Below are 15237 nucleotides of genomic sequence, written 5' to 3' on the forward strand. Positions count from 1 at the left end.
TCTTCTCATTGATCCTTTCACAGCAGTGTTCTAGGGCACATTTGAGGGTAATTCCAGGAATCTGAAACCAGATAAAAACTGGTGGGGAAAAAATGTGAACGTGATCCATTTCTGGTAGTTCCAAGCTTCTCCCACAACACCGTTCCAGGGGAAAGCTGATAAAAGGGTAAAGATGCAGAGGAACAAGTGCTGTAAAGCCCCCTGGCGCTCTGAGAGAGCAAACCTTCCAGTAGTCCCAGCAGATCTCTTGGAGAAAGTGTGGGATCGCAAGGTTTTCCAGGAAAGCAAAACAAGGGTGGAGATGAGGGAATAGGCTTCCAGTTCTTCCTTGAGCTGAAAGCCTGGGGGAATTGAGAGGGGCCACAAGAACTGTTTGTGTAGGAAAATGGGAGTTTGGGGGCTGAATCTGAGTTTCCCTCTGGGGCATTTTTGAGGGAAAAGCTGAGGTGCTGTTTAAGGGAGAGAATGCAGATTTTTGGGGTGGAAAAGGTTGAATCAATATTGTAGAGGAAGTAAAACGCTGGGGGTAAAAGTGGATGCAATCTGGAGAGGACAGATTGAATATTTTGGAGGCAAAATGGGGAACTGAGTAGTGGAGAGATGGGGAACATTTTGGAGGCAACACTTGACAAACTCTCTGGGGTGGAGAACGAGCACATTGAGGGAAAAATGAGGTGATGAGCAGTGGGCACGTAGGGAAGGTCGTGGGGGTAAATCTTGAGAAAAGCCCCGTGGTATTCAAGAAATCCTTGGAAGCAGGACTGAGGAATTCAGTGGTGGAAAAATAGGGGAATTTTGCGGGGGTAAAACTTTAAAAGATCTAAGAGTTGAGAGTGTGTGTTTTTAGGTAGAAAGGATGTCTTGTTGAAGTTGGGCGTCTGGATTGTGGCATTTATGGATCCAGAAAGTAGAAGATAAAGGAGACTCCCAAAGCCTCGGTAGCTGTGTTAAGAAATCCGTCCCAGGGAAGAAAGGTACCTAAACCTCCTAGAAGTAGGGACTAATTAGCATGGGAAGGGGAAAACCCACCCCCAGTGGGAGAGAGCACGCCGGGTAAGGGAAGAGAAGGATGCCCTTAAGAAGAAGTAGGGAAGGTGAATTTCTCGGCTTGCTGAAATGTATCAAAAAGTTTGGAATCTGGGTCTGTGTGGAGGCCGGGATTTTCTCGGCCATATGCAGAGCCCAGCACTAGGAATAAAGGAATTCCAGGCTTTACAACGCCAAAAATGCAGTACCAGAGAGTTCTGTTATCCCGAGGACTTGGGGGATACTTGGCAAAAATTTCCGGGGGCCCAGGCTGGACCGAGCTTTTAACGCTCCCCGGATTCACGGGATCGGGGATTCCAGCGTGCCCTGCACGGGTTTTTTCAGGGAAGTCCCAAATCCTTCGTGTGAGCACGAAGCAGAATCCCCTGGGAGCTGTGAAGGCAACAGGATATTTCTTGGGAATTTTGAAGGGTTGGGTGAGTCCTCAGTGTTAGGTTGGAATGAACGCAAATTGTCCGGGAGTTGCTGGTTTGGGGATGGCCGGGTCTGGGTTTGGATTTGTGGGCACCGAGTGTTCCTTGTGTCAGCTTTAGGTCTTCTGGATTGGTGGGAATTGTCAGAGAAAAGAGAAGGCAATTGAAATGCGGAGCTCCATTCCCGGAGAAATGGTCAGGATGGGAGCGGGAAGGCTGTGGAGCTGCTGGGAGCTCGTGGAGAACGAAAGGATCTGAGGCCTGGAGGCAAAAGCTGTGGAACAAAGCCTGAAAAGGGTGTGGGGTGGGGCGGGAGGGGGAGGAGGGCACCGTGGTGGGGGGAAAGAGGGAAAGGATCCCTGCTCCGGGAATCCAGCAGGGACCAGGAGAGGATCATTTTCCATCCACTGCTCTCAGTGGAATCCTAATAAGGACGGTGGAAGGGAAGTGATTCGTTTGTTCTTAGGTTTGGAATGAAAGGTGCTCTTGCAGAGGGGACTATTGACCTGTTAAAATTCTGCTGGATACAGTAAAAGAGGGAGGAAGCAAGCAGCTGGGGAATGAAGGGGTGGATTTTTTGGTGGATACAGGGAAAGACACGGGAAGGGGCTCTCAAGTAAAATACACCTCACGGGCAGCACCAGGAGAAGCCTCAAGTGCCCTTTTTTTCCAAGCTCTGACATTCCAGAGGAGTAAGCAGTGGTCAGCCCATCACTTTCTGTATTCCTTGGATGCCCAGTGCTTTGTTGGGAAGAGATAATATTTGGAAATGAACAAATCCGGGGATGTAATTTCCTGATAGTAAAGCCCCAGAGAGCCTGGTTTTGATATCCTTCCAGCACCCAAACGCAGCAGAGGGAATCCTGGCGGAGCTGGAAAACGCTGTCGCTCCGTCGGTGGAATTCCTGGGAACTGGAAAGCAGCAGAAGCAGCAAGAACAGAGTTGGAAGCAGGCTCCAGCCGGGTAAGGCAGACACCAAATCCTTTGGAACTGGGCAGGGGTGGGAAGAATGAATTCTTACATTTGTAGCCCAGGGATTCCTGAGCAGGATCCCGGCAGGGAAGACTGCAGGGATCAGGCTGGGGCCTGATCGCAGCTGGGGGCAGCGAGCCTTGGAATTGGCTGAAGGGAAGAAAGAGGGATCCTTTGAGCACAAGGATCAGGTGTCAAATGCGGAGATGGCATCAGACAATTCCTCGGGAGGGTTTAGTTCCTGGGCCAAATCGATCTGCTGCCTTGTGAAGGAGCTCAGAGAGCTGGGAAGAGCCCAAGCAACGCAGGGAATGCACCGGCAGATAAAAGTGCCGGGGAACGGTGGGGAAAAGCATCCGAACAGGGGGCCTCGTTTTGTACAGGGACGGTACAAAAAATTGTCCAAAAGAATAGGAATGGAATGGGATTTTACGTATTCCTCGGAGGCCACAATCCAGTGGGAAGGCTGAGAGAAAGAAACAAGGCCTAAAAAGGCAGATGAGCCAAATCTGCCCAAAGCCTCCAATGGCCACATTCCCTGGCATTGCTGAGGACTTCAGCCAAGCTCCAAGCAAAAGGTGAGCCCCTGATTTTGGTGCCAAGGGAAACTCCAAGTTAAGAATGATCCAAATATGAAGCGCTTCTCACAAAACTCAGCTTTGCAAACCTTTATTTGGGCTAAAAAAGAAAAGATGGGAATGCCCTTGGCAGAAAAGCAGCTGTGAGGCACAGCAGGCTTCAAATGCCTGTCAGCAGGAGCTCCACGAGAAACGGCTGCTGGCTCCGGGCATCCTGGGCTTTCCAGGCAGGTTTTGTAGCGGATTGCAAGGCAGTTTTCCTGCCTCTGGGGGGTGGCACCTGCATCCCGCTGGAAAGGGAAAATGTGGAGAGAGGGGCAAGCGGAAAGACGGTTGCTGATGTGTGTCCTTGGATTGCAGTTCCTCCCGGTGAGTCTGTGCTGCTGGAAGTTTGAAGGAGATCAGTCCTGGAGTACGTGTGGGTTCACCTGTGGGGTTTGGGAGCGACGCTGGCCATGAAATTCCAGGGATGTTCCCTTTGCTGGAGTGAGAAGCAGTGGAAGCACTTTGCTGTCTGCTTCTTCATCGCCTTCGCCTCGGTCCCCTGGGGCTCCAGGTAATCCCCTCTCACCTTTGCTTTTCCAAGGGTCTCTAAATGAGGGCTTGAGCTTTGGTGTAGCTCCCTTTACAGGGAAGATCTGTTCCAGGAAAGGTCTCCTGGTCTGGACCGATGGCGTTGCAGGAAGAGCAGGAAACCCCGCAGCTCCTGTGGCTCCCTCATCCGATTTGCCTGCAGGCAGCAGCAAGGATCATTCCCAAGTGTCATCCCCTGGCTCCGTGACTCGGTGAGGTTGTGTTCCCCCAAAGGCCAGGGGCCGCTTTGTTTTGCGGCTCACGAAAGTCCAGCTCGGTGGTGCTGGGTTTGGTTTTTGTGTGTAATGAAGGCACTAAAAAATTCCCCTCCTTCACTGGCACAGCCCTGGAGTGGGAGCAGATTCCCCTTATCCCGCAGTTATCCCGCTCCTGCCCTGGATCCCTGCGGTGCCGTGTGTTCTCCAAGCTCACAGCACTGCTGGCTCGAGACAAGAAAAACAATCCCTGTTCCTTCTCTTCTCCGTCCTTGATGTTCCCAGGCCCTGCATCTCCCTGGCTATTCCCTGTGGGAGTCTTCATCTCCATCCCACCTTATCCCAATCAGGTAAGGGTCTGAGACGTGTTTAGCAGCAAATGCATTCCTGTGAAGAAAGCCAAGAGCAAAGAGCATCCAGATGCAGAGAAGTCTTTAGAAAAGCGTTCCAGACGTGCAAATGAGGGATGTGTCTTCCTGCATCTCCTGTTGTTTTTCTCTGTCACGTTTTGGAAGGGTTTCTCTCAGTGATTTCCTGCAGTCCAGGTGCGTCCCTTCTTTTGTCCAAATCCAGTGCCAGAGGATCGAACAACTGACGAGTGGGGCCTGGGATGAAAACGGTTCTCCTAAAATGAGGGAAACAATGCTAGAAGAGAAATGAGCATCCTTTTAATGCCTGGAATAAAAATGCTGGAAAAGGGCACTTTTTATTTGATATGGTGTCATTCTCCTTTTTTTTTCCATAGCTAAAACTCCACGGTGAGCAATCAGAGCAGAAATAGGAAATGCAGGAGTCTTGGATTCCACAGTGGGATTAACTTCCCTTTTCTGCTCTCTTTCAGGACAGGAAAAACCACTGAACTCGCCCCATCTTTGGGACCAAGAGCTTTGGTGCTGGAGTAGGCAAAGCCAGCTAGGGCCCCCCTTGTCCTGCCCATGGTGTGGGTCAGGGACAGGCTCCTCTTCTCCTCTGCGCTGGGATGAACTGCCTAGGGAATGCTATTTCTGACAGCCCGGTCCTAGCCCCGGCTACTGGAAATGGGCGGAGGTGAAGAGGCAAGTGCCAGAGTTGCTTGGGGATGATGGAATTGTGGTGTTTGGCTGTGCCCAGAGGGGCAGGTTGGGCATTTCTGTGTGTCTGAGGACCGGTTTGGGTGCTGGGGAGCCCGGGGAGCCGAGCTCTCAGTGCATTCCCAGCTCACCCGGGGGTGGGAGCTGGTGCAGGGCTCTGGTCGGGCTCGGGGCAGGCCCTGGCCCCGGCACAGACACGCTGGGGTGGTTTGGGGCCGCTTGGGGAGCCGTGGGAAGAAAATGAGGGATGGTGCTGGGCGGAGCAATCGGCCTGCGCTCGTGTCAGCGCAGCCGTGCAGGGCACTGGGATCTGGGTAAAACACCGGCTCTCCTGGTGTTCAGGGAAGCAAGGTCTGTATTTATCCATACATATTTATCCCTACATATTTATCCCTATATTTATCCATATGTTTATCCATGTATTTACCCATGAATTTATTCCTATATTTACCCATGTATTTACCCAGGTATTTTATGAACACTCAAGTGCCATATCCATGTATTTTATGAGCACTTCCAGGGTTGGTGACTCCACCACTGCTCTGGGCAGCTGTTCCAGCGCTGGACAACCCTTCCCATGCTGGGCCAGGAGATGGATTCTGGAAATGCAGACTCTGAGGAGCTGGGGATTAAGGCAGCATTGGATTCCTTTATTCTCCCAGAAGGATAAAGGAGATTTATCCCCAGACGAACCAGAGGTGATCACACTGAGGTCATTAGTGGGATTTCTTCCTTACTCCCACAAATACCCACTGGGGTGACAGAGTTCCCTACAAGGGCGGTGTTGGAAGGAGCTGCTGGAATGTTTTGCTGTTTATTGGGATCCACAGGATGTTTGGTGTCTCTCAGAGCTGTTCCAGGCTTTCCACAGACCCAAATGCTCCTCACACTTCTCCTCAGAGTAGAGAGGTTTCCCAGAGTGCTGGTTTTTAATTTCAGATGCTGGGATAACGACACGGCTTCAGGAGGCAGGAGACTCATTGTGCTGTGCCTCAGTCCAGGCAGGGACAACCCCCAGCTAATAAAAACCTCTTTAAAGCACAAAAAGTCCCATTAAACTGATATTATAAAGGCTGCAAATTGAAGCAGGCCTCAATCAGAAAGCAGCAGAATTTAATTCCCCCCCCCTTGCCCATTTGCATGATGATCTCCTTCCTAATTGCCCATCTACGCTTTTCCCACAGAAGTGCTGTCCCGAGGTTGGAGATGGTTCCAGCTTTATGGAGCTTTGATCTTTATCTGGTTTTACTTTTTACAGGGCACAGAACCCGAGAGTGGCAGCTGCTTTCCTCTTGTTCCTCCTGTGGCAGTGAACTGCTCTTCCCGAGGACGGCTGCAGGAATTCTCAGGCAGCATAACGTATGGAATGCCAGGCACGCTACAGAATTCCAGTGGGAGCAGCAGGAACTTCTGTTCTTTACTGGCAGGGCTGTGCCATGAAGGGGAGCTCAGAGATATTGGTCAGCTCAGGGAATGAGCCTGGCTCATGGTAAGGAAATTCACTGTGCAGTTACTTCGGGCCCTTCTCCTTCTCCTTCTCCTTCTCCTTCTCCTTCTCCTTCTCCTTCTCCTTCTCCTTCTCCTTCTCCTTCTCCTTCTCCTTCTCCTTCTCCTTCTCCTTCTCCTTCTCCTTCTCCTTCTCCTTCTCCTTCTCCTTCTCCTCCTTCTCCTCCTTCTCCTCCTTCTCCTTCTCCTTCTCCTTCTCCTTCTCCTTCTCCTTCTCCTTCTCCTTCTCCTTCTCCTTCTCCCTCTCTTCCCAACACCAGTTCCAGACCTCAGTATAATCCATGTTCCCACAGCCTGACCTTGCAGTTTTCCCAGTTTAGCAGCCCCAGCCACACTTGCAGCCTCTCTGTCTGGACTTTGTCTTGCTGAAATCTCCCTTTGTTGATCCTTTGCTGCCTCACCTTTTATCCAGCAATAACGTGCAGTGGGTGGAAGCTTCTCAGAATTCCCTCCCTGTTCCACTGGAAACATTCCCAAGTGGAAGCAGCTGCACTGCCCATCAGCACTTCCCTGCTTTTAGGGGTGGTTGAGGCATGAAGGATGCAACAAATGGAGTTGGCTCCAAGGGGATGAAATGCTCCCCCTGAGGCTGCTCAGAGAGCTGGAGCTGAGGAATCCGGGTGGGAATCACTCTAAGAAAAAGGAAGGAAAAGAGAGCAGAGGAACAGGGATGCAATTCCAACCTCTCCAAGGACTGGGATGGGCACATTCACCAACACCATTTAATCTAGACACGATTTCTTCTTTGCCTCTGGCTGCCAGGAGCAGGATGAGCAGTTTAATGAGTTTAAATAGTGAATAGTTTAATTAGCTGGAAGAGACTGGATCAATAGCTGCTTAAACAAACAACTGGATCCCTGTTTCCAAGCTTGGATGTAGTTTTGGAAGGTTCCTGGCAGTTTGGCAGGGATTAGTGATGCTGAGAATGTGCTTTTTTGTGGGTTTGGGGCTTTTACTCCTGTTCACGTGGCTGCTCTTTTTCTTGTTGAGTGGAAAACAGGAGGGAAAGAGCAACGACGGAAGGAATTCCACTCTTGCTGCTTCAAGGGATGGATCAGGAAGGGAACAGGCTGCAGGGAATTTGGAGTGCAAACTGAGATCTCTCCGATATTTTCGGCTCAGTCAGTCCATCAGTGCTTGGTGGCTGTTTAGGCCACGTGCAAGGTGAATGATGGTGCACATGGCAGAGCTGCTGGTGGCTCCTTCCCCTGCCCGGCTGTCAGTCACCCTGCAGGGTGCTGGAGCAGCGTGCCAGAGGCCGTGGATCCTATGGATCCCATGGATCCCAGGGGCGTGATCAGGAGCCTGGGCCTGCTGGCCACTCCTTGCTCTCTCTTACCCTGATTTTTCAGCTCTGCAGCGAATCCAGCTTGAGTTTTTCAACCCCCTAGAAACCCAGGGACCTTTCATGTCTGTTCTCAGATCTGGGATTTAAATCCAGCCCTTATCAAAGCACCCCGTGACCAGGCAGGCCCTGAATCCCAGCAGGGATCTGATAAAGAGGGACCTGACATCCTAAAGAAACCCTTTGAAATCCTGCTGGGATTGATTTGTATCCATAATGGAGCCCCGAGCTCTCTGCCAGGGAGAGATGAAGCTGCTCCTTTGCTTTATTATCCTCAGGCCCTTCCCAGCTTTGAGGGAAATTCAGTCCCTCTTCAAGCCCCAAAATCATGGAAAAGCTCCTTTGTATCCTCTCCACAGCCCCTACGTGGATTAATCAACTTTTTATTTGATATGGTGTCATTCTCCTTCTTTTTCCATGGATAAAACTCCACGGTGAGCAATCAGAGCAGAAATAGGAAATGCAGGAGTCTTGGATTCCACAGTGGGATTAACTTCCCTTTTCTGCTCTCTTTCAGGACAGGAAAAACCACTGAACTCGCCCCATCTTTGGGACCAAGAGCTTTGGTGCTGGAGTAGGCAAAGCCAGCTAGGGCCCCCCTTGTCCTGCCCATGGTGTGGGTCAGGGACAGGCTCCTCTTCTCCTCTGCGCTGGGATGAACTGCCTAGGGAATGCTATTTCTGACAGCCCGGTCCTAGCCCCGGCTACTGGAAATGGGCGGAGGTGAAGAGGCAAGTGCCAGAGTTGCTTGGGGATGATGGAATTGTGGTGTTTGGCTGTGCCCAGAGGGGCAGGTTGGGCATTTCTGTGTGTCTGAGGACCGGTTTGGGTGCTGGGGAGCCCGGGGAGCCGAGCTCTCAGTGCATTCCCAGCTCACCCGGGGGTGGGAGCTGGTGCAGGGCTGGGTGACAGCCTCTGGTCGGGCTCGGGGCAGGCCCTGGCCCCGGCACAGACACGCTGGGGTGGTTTGGGGACGCTTGGGGAGCAATGGGAAGAAAATGAGGGATGGTGCTGGGCGGAGCAATCGGCCTGTGCTCGTGTCAGCGCAGCCGTGCAGGGCACTGGGATCTGGGTAAAGCACCGGCTCTCCTGGTGTCCAGGGATGCAAGGTCTGAGGGACCGGATTTACTTGGGGTTTTCCAGGACAGCAGGAAGAAGAGGAAATGTGGTGCCAGAGGTGCGTCCCATCAGGTTGCAGTTTCCTCTTTCCCATTTCCATTTCCTCCTCAGTGCGGGTGTCCCCTGCAGCCCATGAGCACGGGGCCGGTGACAACTCCCTGTCTGTAGAGGGATTCCTTATGGAACAAGGGCAGATGACACTTGTGTGAGGCTTACGACTGTTAGAATTAGAGCAGGATGGGTTTAAGGAAAACTAGAATCGTGTGTTAATCTTACTGGTCAATGAACAAATGGAATCCACACTTCTATAAGAAAAAATATAGTGTATGGAGCATATAGAAGAAGCTGGTTTTGCCTGCTGCTGCTGCTTGGCTGTATCATGTAACCCCATTTGAACTCTGCCTTCAAGACAGCTGTGAGACCGTGAAATAAAGAACTTAGCAGAACAGCAGCCTCCTCTGCTCTTTCACCCTGGTCCGAGAAGGAGGGGTACCCTGTCAAAGGCTCAACACTTGCCTTTCTGACTTTGTTTCTAAATTTCTACCTTTCTAATTTTGTTTGTTTCTAATTTTTGTTTGTTTGTTTCTGACTTTGTTTGTTTTCAACTTTCTCCCTTTAGAAATTTGTTTGTTTCTTGTATTTTACCTCTTTGTTTGTTTCTAAATTTCTGCCGTTGTAACTTTGTTTCTAACTTTCTACTTTTAAAATTTCATTTGTTTTTAACTTTTTACCATTCCTCCCAGCGAGGGCTGTGTGCAGAATACTAAAACCTGTTAAGTTCTTCACTTTTACGTCTATAGGCAAATGCTACTGATTTAGATGTAAATTCATTTTGAAATAAGCCAGCCCTCTCTGTCTACTCTGTCGCATACAGCAATATAAGAAGCTGGGAATAGAGATCCGCAGGTTTTGAGAATAACGAGCCGGCGTTTTTCTGTAGGAAGGAAAGCAGCAAGCGCCTGGCCGCAGGAGCCGAGACGCTCGGGCTGCAGGAGCTGCAGAGCGCCCGGAGCCGGCTTTTCCCTGTGCTCTGTGCCTGCCCCCGGGCTGAGCTGGGCGGCGCTGCTGCCGCCTGGTGGCGAGAGCGCGGCACTGCCGCCCCCGACACGGCGCCCCGGCGCTGCTGCCGCCCGGTGCCGGCTGAGCCGAGAGGGCGGCGGCCTCGGTGGCTGCCGAGCGTGGCAAGGAGCGGGAGCGAGCGGGGCCGGGTGTGTCAGCGGAGGGGAGGGGCGAAGGGCGGTTGGCAGCGCCAAGGGACACGGCCGTGCATGAGCGGGGCCACAGCTATGGAAAGGAACGGGCGCCGTGCGGGGCGGTGACCGCGGGGAATGACAGCGCGGGGGGCGGCCCGGCGGGGCCGGTTTTGCCGGGCAGCAGAGGCGCGGTCGCAGCGCGACCCGGGCGGGAGGCACCGGGCGGGCACGGTCGGAATCGAGCCGCCCGCGTGTCGCTCTCAAGGAGGCGGCTCGGAAAGGAAGGCGCAGTTCCGCGCTCTCGGGACGGCGTTAAGTGACGTTTTTATTAGAATATGACAGTATTTATTTTATTTTATTATTTTATTATCTGCCAGGACCTTGCAGAGGGTGGTTTACACTTCCGCCACACTCAAGATGGCGGACGCAGTAGGCCCCCTGCGAGAGGTGTCCCTGCCGATGCCTGCCGCCGGTCGCGGAGCCGTCGCCCGCCTCCGGCGCGGCTGACCCCGCCAGCCGTGTCCTCGCACCGGGAAGCACCGCGGAAAATCGCGCGGAAAGCGCGGTGCCGGCGTCGGAGTCCGGGCCGGATTCAGGCAGCCGAATAGACAGAAGCCCTTGTGAGGGGCGGCGGGGGCCCTAAGTGTACCACACTAAAGATGGCGGCTCGACCGGAAGTGGCTTCTGCCAGCACCCAAGATGGCGGCGAAGGGCGGAAGTGTCGTCACTGCCACACTAAAGATGGCGGTCGTGTACACTGTTTTCTGACCTTCTCAATATGGCGGCAGGGAAGGCCCCCCCCCCCCCCCCAAGCTGCGTCTATTCGGCTGCCTGAACGCGACGCCGACGCCGACGCCAGCCCAGCGCTTGCGCGCAATTTTCTGAGGCGTTTCCCGCTACGCGGACACCGACTGTGGGGTCAGCGGCGCCTGGGGCAGGCGGGAGCATTCAGGCAGTCGAATAGACGGAGCGGGGGGGGGGGGGGGGGGTCCTTCCGGCCGCCATCTTGAGAAGGTCGAATAGCCACATCGGTGCGGTACCGGTGACTTCCGCCCTTCTTCGCCAGGAGCGGCGATAGCGGGGAGCCCGGGGAGCAGCGCTGCCGGGCCGGGGGCACCGGGGCGGGTGCTCCGGGCTCGGAGGTGAGCGGGGAACGGGGACAGCCCCGAGCGGACGGTGGGGGCCGCGGGGGATCGGTATTCCGGCCCAGGGATGAGTGTTCCGGCACAGGGGTGGCTGTCCCGGCACAGGGATGCGTTCATGGACTGTCTAATAATATTATTTAACGATCGTGCAAGGAGATCTGTATAAAAAAATCCTCCGTGGTCATCCTTCTCCCAGCCCCGCTGTGTTTTCAGGATCTTGGGGGAAGAGTTTGGGTCTGAACAAGGCTCTCGGGCACAGGGTGGGATTCTTGGGGTGCAGGGCCAGGATTTGGACTCGATGCTCCCTGTGGGTCCCTTGCAGCCCAGGAAATGCTGCGATCCTGTGCCTCTGAGGGTGAAATAAAGGGGAGCGGTGGCGTTTGTGCCCGCTGTGTTCACGGCCCCGCCGGCTCAGGGCGGGTTAAAGGCGCAGCTGCCCCGAGACAGCGGGACCGGCCGGGGCTGCTCGCTCCCGGTGCTGCCGCCTCGTGGGGAGAGCCCGGCACTGCAGCCCGCGCAGGCGCTGGACCACGGGATGGGCGTGGAACAGCAGCGCAGGGGATGCTGAGGCAGCCCAGGGAATGCTGCGGTCCCAGGGAAGGCTGAGGCGTCCCCTGCCCGGGGCACTCGGCAGCAAAGCCCTGATGTTGAGCAGAAAAAGGAAAGTTCTGGGTTAGTGGGAGGAGGTTTCTGGAATGGAGCTGGGACAGGTGCTGATCCACGCATGGAATCACGGGCTGGTTTGGCTTGGAAGGGACCACCAGGATCATTTACACTCTGTTTGTTGTCTGATTGCACAGCGAAGAACATCCAGAACTGCTGCCTCACCCTCACGGACAGCAGGAATGTCTTCCATAGCTCTTGTTTTGGAATGGGAATGGCTGTTGGGAGCTCTGGCAGGACCAGGTAAGAAGAGAAATGGGATCATTGTGGCTGCTGCTGGAGGTGGTTTTCTGCTTTCCGGCTGTTCTTCTCATTGATCCTTTCACAGCAGTGTTCTAGGGCACATTTGAGGGTAATTCCAGGAATCTGAAACCAGATAAAAACTGGTGGGGGAAAAAATGTGAACGTGATCCATTTCTGGTAGTTCCAAGCTTCTCCCACAACACCGTTCCAGGGGAAAGCTGATAAAAGGGTAAAGATGCAGAGGAACAAGTGCTGTAAAGCCCCCTGGCGCTCTGAGAGAGCAAACCTTCCAGTAGTCCCAGCAGATCTCTTGGAGAAAGTGTGGGATCGCAAGGTTTTCCAGGAAAGCAAAACAAGGGTGGAGATGAGGGAATAGGCTTCCAGTTCTTCCTTGAGCTGAAAGCCTGGGGGAATTGAGAGGGGCCACAAGAACTGTTTGTGTAGGAAAATGGGAGTTTGGGGGCTGAATCTGAGTTTCCCTCTGGGGCATTTTTGAGGGAAAAGCTGAGGTGCTGTTTAAGGGAGAGAATGCACATTTTTGGGGTGGAAAAGGTTGAATCAATATTGTAGAGGAAGTAAAACGCTGGGGGTAAAAGTGGATGCAATCTGGAGAGGACAGATTGAATATTTTGGAGGCAAAATGGGGAACTGAGTAGTGGAGAGATGGGGAACATTTTGGAGGCAACACTTGACAAACTCTCTGGGGTGGAGAACGAGCACATTGAGGGAAAAATGAGGTGATGAGCAGTGGGCACGTAGGGAAGGTCGTGGGGGTAAATCTTGAGAAAAGCCCCGTGGTATTCAAGAAATCCTTGGAAGCAGGACTGAGGAATTCAGTGGTGGAAAAATAGGGGAATTTTGCGGGGGTAAAACTTTAAAAGATCTAAGAGTTGAGAGTGTGTGTTTTTAGGTAGAAAGGATGTCTTGTTGAAGTTGGGCGTCTGGATTGTGGCATTTATGGATCCAGAAAGTAGAAGATAAAGGAGACTCCCAAAGCCTCGGTAGCTGTGTTAAGAAATCCGTCCCAGGGAAGAAAGGTACCTAAACCTCCTAGAAGTAGGGACTAATTAGCATGGGAAGGGGAAAACCCACCCCCAGTGGGAGAGAGCACGCCGGGTAAGGGAAGAGAAGGATGCCCTTAAGAAGAAGTAGGGAAGGTGAATTTCTCGGCTTGCTGAAATGTATCAAAAAGTTTGGAATCTGGGTCTGTGTGGAGGCCGGGATTTTCTCGGCCATATGCAGAGCCCAGCACTAGGAATAAAGGAATTCCAGGCTTTACAACGCCAAAAATGCAGTACCAGAGAGTTCTGTTATCCCGAGGACTTGGGGGATACTTGGCAAAAATTTCCGGGGGCCCAGGCTGGACCGAGCTTTTAACGCTCCCCGGATTCACGGGATCGGGGATTCCAGCGTGCCCTGCACGGGTTTTTTCAGGGAAGTCCCAAATCCTTCGTGTGAGCACGAAGCAGAATCCCCTGGGAGCTGTGAAGGCAACAGGATATTTCTTGGGAATTTTGAAGGGTTGGGTGAGTCCTCAGTGTTAGGTTGGAATGAACGCAAATTGTCCGGGAGTTGCTGGTTTGGGGATGGCCGGGTCTGGGTTTGGATTTGTGGGCACCGAGTGTTCCTTGTGTCAGCTTTAGGTCTTCTGGATTGGTGGGAATTGTCAGAGAAAAGAGAAGGCAATTGAAATGCGGAGCTCCATTCCCGGAGAAATGGTCAGGATGGGAGCGGGAAGGCTGTGGAGCTGCTGGGAGCTCGTGGAGAACGAAAGGATCTGAGGCCTGGAGGCAAAAGCTGTGGAACAAAGCCTGAAAAGGGTGTGGGGTGGGGCGGGAGGGGGAGGAGGGCACCGTGGTGGGGGGAAAGAGGGAAAGGATCCCTGCTCCGGGAATCCAGCAGGGACCAGGAGAGGATCATTTTCCATCCACTGCTCTCAGTGGAATCCTAATAAGGACGGTGGAAGGGAAGTGATTCGTTTGTTCTTAGGTTTGGAATGAAAGGTGCTCTTGCAGAGGGGACTATTGACCTGTTAAAATTCTGCTGGATACAGTAAAAGAGGGAGGAAGCAAGCAGCTGGGGAATGAAGGGGTGGATTTTTTGGTGGATACAGGGAAAGACACGGGAAGGGGCTCTCAAGTAAAATACACCTCACGGGCAGCACCAGGAGAAGCCTCAAGTGCCCTTTTTTTCCAAGCTCTGACATTCCAGAGGAGTAAGCAGTGGTCAGCCCATCACTTTCTGTATTCCTTGGATGCCCAGTGCTTTGTTGGGAAGAGATAATATTTGGAAATGAACAAATCCGGGGATGTAATTTCCTGATAGTAAAGCCCCAGAGAGCCTGGTTTTGATATCCTTCCAGCACCCAAACGCAGCAGAGGGAATCCTGGCGGAGCTGGAAAACGCTGTCGCTCCGTCGGTGGAATTCCTGGGAACTGGAAAGCAGCAGAAGCAGCAAGAACAGAGTTGGAAGCAGGCTCCAGCCGGGTAAGGCAGACACCAAATCCTTTGGAACTGGGCAGGGGTGGGAAGAATGAATTCTTACATTTGTAGCCCAGGGATTCCTGAGCAGGATCCCGGCAGGGAAGACTGCAGGGATCAGGCTGGGGCCTGATCGCAGCTGGGGGCAGCGAGCCTTGGAATTGGCTGAAGGGAAGAAAGAGGGATCCTTTGAGCACAAGGATCAGGTGTCAAATGCGGAGATGGCATCAGACAATTCCTCGGGAGGGTTTAGTTCCTGGGCCAAATCGATCTGCTGCCTTGTGAAGGAGCTCAGAGAGCTGGGAAGAGCCCAAGCAACGCAGGGAATGCACCGGCAGATAAAAGTGCCGGGGAACGGTGGGGAAAAGCATCCGAACAGGGGGCCTCGTTTTGTACAGGGACGGTACAAAAAATTGTCCAAAAGAATAGGAATGGAATGGGATTTTACGTATTCCTCGGAGGCCACAATCCAGTGGGAAGGCTGAGAGAAAGAAACAAGGCCTAAAAAGGCAGATGAGCCAAATCTGCCCAAAGCCTCCAATGGCCACATTCCCTGGCATTGCTGAGGACTTCAGCCAAGCTCCAAGCAAAAGGTGAGCCCCTGATTTTGGTGCCAAGGGAAACTCCAAGTTAAGAATGATCCAAATATGAAGCGCTTCTCACAAAACTCAGC

The sequence above is a fragment of the Coloeus monedula genome (assembly GCF_965178545.1).
Source record: "Coloeus monedula genome assembly, chromosome: 4".
NCBI classification, from domain to species: domain Eukaryota; kingdom Metazoa; phylum Chordata; class Aves; order Passeriformes; family Corvidae; genus Coloeus; species Coloeus monedula.